General features: G+C 34.5%; 1 pseudogene; it reads right to left on the minus strand.

Annotated features, from left to right (window-relative positions):
* Nucleotides 1-3,661: 3,661 nt before the first annotated feature.
* Nucleotides 3,662-4,164, minus strand: LOC132513954 (ADP-ribosylation factor-like protein 5A; annotated as a pseudogene).
* Between the last annotated feature and the right edge of the window lie 691 nt (nucleotides 4,165-4,855).

A 4,855-nucleotide genomic window follows, 5' to 3' on the forward strand; every position in this document is an offset into this window, starting at 1 on the left:
ATCTTAAAAATCCATCTATATCTGTTGAATTACTATTCCTTGAGAATGTTAAATGACTTTAAAGCACGGACAAGACAATATGGGCTTGGGGCAAGATTATAGATATAAAATATATATTTGAGAGGTATCCAATATAGTAAGGGACATGGTTGGGGTAAAGTTCAGAAGACACTGAATTTACCAACTTGGATCAATAACCTAGACTCATACCAGACCATGATTAAAACTCAAGCAGTTCATTTGTCATTCGATTAAGGCCCTATAATAAAGGTAATAAATACTTAATGTGGACCAGACACTGTGCTAAATATTTTAAGAATCCTTATGCAATAGGTATTATTATTACTACAGCCATTATATGAGCAGAGGAAAGTGAGGCTGATGGAGATTTATTAACTTGCACAAATTTATAGAGCTACTTAGTAGAAGAGCTAGCATTTGAACAAAGTTCTGCCTGACACCAGTTACAAAGTTGCTGGTGCACCTAACCACTGTATACCACTGCCTCTTTCTAATCTTTTTTCCAGCTTTATTAAGGTATAATTAACGAATAAAAGTTGAATATATTTGAAGTGTACAAGTAGATGTTTTCATATAGATATTCTCTGTGAGATAATCACACAATCCAGCTAATTATCACTTCACACTCTCCATTTTCTTTCTCTTTTCTTACTTTGCAGTGAGGACACAGGATCTACTCTCTTCGTAAATTTCAAGTATAAAATACAGTCTTGTTGACTATAGTCACATTGCTGTATACTAGATCTCTAGAACTTATCTTCTATAACTGAAACTTTGTACTCCTTGACCAGTATCTCCCCACTTCTCCCTTCACCCAACCCCAGGCGACCAACATTCTATTGTTTCTATGAGTTTGACTATTTTAGATTCCAAATTTAAATGAAATCATATATTGCGTGTGTATGTGTGTATATATATACATACATATCTCACATATATCTCATTTTCTTCATCCATCAATGGACACTTAGGATGTTTCCATATCCTGGCTATTGTGAATAATGCTGCAAGGAACATGGGAGTGGAGTGCAGAGATATCTCTTTGACATACTGATTTCATTTCCTGCAGATATATACCCAGAAGTAGAGTTGCTGGATCATGACCACAGTTCTGTTTATAATTTTTTGAGGAATCTCCATTCTGTTTTCCCTAATGGCGATACCAATCTACATCCCCACCAACAAAATGTACAAAGGTACTCTTTTCTCCATATCTTTGTCAACACTTACACTTATCTTTTGACTTTTGATAAAAGGTATTCTAACAGGTGTGACGTGATATCACATTGTGGTTTTGATTTGCATTTCCCTGATAACTAGTGATGCTGAGCACCTTTTCATATACCTGTTGGCCATTTGTAAGTCTTCTTTGGAGAACTGTATGTTCAGCTCATTTGCTTGTTCTTTAAATTGGGTTATTTGGGTTTTTGCTACTGAGTTGTATAAGTTCCTTATATATTTTGGATATTAATCCCTTATCTGATATATCGTTTATAAACATTTTCTCCCATTCTGTAGGTTGCCTTTTCACTCTGTTGATTTTGTTTCCTTTGCTGAGCAAAAGCTTTTAGTTAGGTGCAATGCCACTTTTCTTTGCTGCTTTCATAGTTCTTTTTCCTTGAATTTTGACAATTTTATTATAGTGTGTCTAGGTGTAGTCTTCTTTGGATTGACCCTCTTTGTAGTCCTTAGAGCTTCATGATACTTGATGTCCATTTCCCTTCCAAGTTTTGGAAAGTTTTAATTCATTATTTCTTTAAGCTTTGTCTTTTTCTCTCTCTTCTCTTGCTGGGACTTCCATAGTTCATGTTTTTTCATTTTGATAGTGTCCCATAAGTCCTATAGGATTTTTTTTTACACTTTTCATTCTTTTTCCTTTTTGTCATGTGACTGTATAATTTAAAATGACTTGTCTTCAAAGCTTAGTAACTTAGGATTTACTTTTGTAAAAGCACGTTGACAAGTATTAAAATGTTATACTTGCATTTTGACAATTAATTATAGTATAAATATAAAACACAAAACATCCAGTGTTAAACACTGATCTCCCATGGTTGTCTTGGATTTAGATATTGGTAGTTTATATTTCACAGAAGGGAACTTTCAAAGTTCTGTCAGTGCTTATAGCATGTAATATTATTCCTCATCAAAATCTTCATGAAATCTAAAAGGCTGGTATTAAAAGTGGTTATTATTTTTTTCTTGAATATTCTAAAACAGCCAGTTTGGAGTAGCTTTCAGATTTTCAAGGCATGAAGATACACTAAATACTCAAGAATATGTTTTAACACATTAAGTATAAGTTTGTTTACAGTTACAATAAAAATACCTTCAACTTTCAGCTACTGAAAGAAAATACCCTAAGAAAACATGAAAGGTATTTTGGGCCAAGTTACTTCTTAGTGAAAATAATATAACATCTTGATCAAATTTTAAACCAAATTCTTGAAAGCATTAAGAATTGTTTTTATTGTTTTTTTTGTTTTTACAATTGTCAAACTATTCCAACTCCTAATAAGAAATTTGCAAATTAAAAAATTATCTCTGTTGCTTAGAAAATATGTTTTACGTTTAATCTCAAATTCACTTGAAATGCTGGACATATGATTTAATACCTAAGAAGACTCTAGCTAAATTATTTGGTAATATTTATAGGGTGATACTTTTCTGGGTAGTTATGTTTCACATGACAGTTTTTAATTAATGCTGAAAAAAATCACTTCATAATTTTAAATACACTTAATGATAGCCTGATTGATGGATTAACAGTTTATTTAGTAATTTAGATGGCATAGGGTCCAATAAAGGCAACAATCTGATAATTGCTCAACGTGCAATTCTGCCCATTAGTAATTCTAAGCCAAGAACTTGATATTTCACTCAGTTGGATTACTTAGTTTCATGTATGTGATTTGATCAACAAAGCAGTAGATACACAATGTCAAGATTTTTCCTTTATTATTATTTTAAGAGCAGCTCAGTGATTTGGGGGGTTGGTTAGTATAATACAGAGAACATAGGGAAAAAGTATAAAATGGCACTTAAAACCAATACCCATACTCATCTCATTATGGTCATAACTAAGAATATTAACTTTTGTGTAATTTGCTTTTCCTTAGCACATAAAGCATTAACTTGAACTTCAAGTATATACACAATACATAAACAACCTTATGCAAAATACTTTTCGTAAGTTATATTACATTTTAAAATATTGGAAACTCAATATCTGTGCTGATTTGTCTTTTGACTAAATATAACAAGAGAACAACGTTCAACAAGGGAGGGTTATACTGATAATAAAGCTCTCAAAGTTAAAAATGTCTTCCTTTCCCTTTCTACCTAGCACAGACTATACAATGTCCCGAGAGGACTTATGATGAGAAAAATGTCAATCACAGCTTTAAGCCCTTGGTTTGGAAAGAGCTAATGAGAAAGCGGATTGGAAGGTGAGACTTCATGTTTGCTTTCAAATAAGTGGTCTTAAACTTTTTCTATAAGAAGACAAATTAGTTCATATATATATATATATATAAACCATTCATTTTTACAGCTTTCAGGTAAAGTCCAACACTTGATTTATATAAAGTCTGTGAGGAGAGGTCAGTAGAGATCATCTAATCTTAAATTGTGAAATCATTCAACTTCTTAGCATAGTCTCTCCCCAGTAAAAAGCACAGCATGCCTGGGTATGCCACTGGCGACCTCTAATAAAAGTTAGTTAGTTCCAAAGACTGGGAGATTTCTGCTACAGTCATGCATTCTTTTTACCATCTTGTTTATTAGCAAAAATCAGCAATCCAGCTTTCCTTAGGTCCTCATGGGCTAACATTTTATAGAGTTCTCTAATTACAGAAATTCTTGGTCTGTACTGTCCACAACAATTACAAAATCTCTGTTAGTACAGTAAGTGTTCCAGGAAGAATGAAGAGATTCTTGGCCACCGGTTTTCCACATGAGGAAGCATGTATTATTAATCACTATCTCTTCTACATTACTTCCTATTGCAGGGGATGTATGTACAATTTCATTCACAGAAAATTGGTAAAGGATGATACTTTTCCTTGCATTATCCACCCCAACAATAGCTTTGTGCTCCTGGTGCTTGAAGAGTCTCCATATCCTGGTGAAGAGAATTCCCATTCTTGGGTAGCTGACCCCCTTTCCAGCCACCTGGGTGACCTGGACACCCCCAGCTCAGGCTGAAGCAGAGGAGGAAGATGGGCTGGAGCCTACACCTCTGCTGCTGCTGCTTCTGCACTGACTGCTGGCCAGCTTCCTAGGAACCAGAGGGAGGCAAAAGCCCAGGCCTCCCTGCCACACCCATGGCCTGGACGCTGCCTCTGGGGCACTCTTCTGGCTTGCACACATTGCCTCCATGTTGTCTGCAATGAGCCTCGTGGACCACTGTCCTCTTCTAGCTCAGGTGACTTGCCTTGAAATTCAATAATTCTTTTTCTCTGATTGATCAAGTCTGCTGTTGAAGTTCTCCATTGAGTTTTTAATTCTTTATTTCTATTGTATTCTTCAGCACCACAATTTCTGTTTGGTTCTTTTTTATGATTTCTGTCTCATTGTTGAAATTCTTGTTTTGTTCACGTGTTGTTTTCTTGATACTGTTATCTATGTTTGTTCTCTTGTAGCTCACTAACAACTTGGCAATCTCTATAAAATGTATAATGCATGTACTGTTTGATTCAAAAGGAATTTGTCATACAAAACTCTGAGTATTTTAAGCAGGCAAAAATAGTTTTCAGTAGCATTGTTTTAGTAGGGAAAAGTTGGTGACAATGTAAGTGTTCATCAGTATCAGACTGGTTAAATTAATCATACC

The sequence above is a fragment of the Lagenorhynchus albirostris genome, chromosome X (assembly GCF_949774975.1).
Source record: "Lagenorhynchus albirostris chromosome X, mLagAlb1.1, whole genome shotgun sequence".
Lineage (NCBI taxonomy): Eukaryota > Metazoa > Chordata > Mammalia > Artiodactyla > Delphinidae > Lagenorhynchus > Lagenorhynchus albirostris.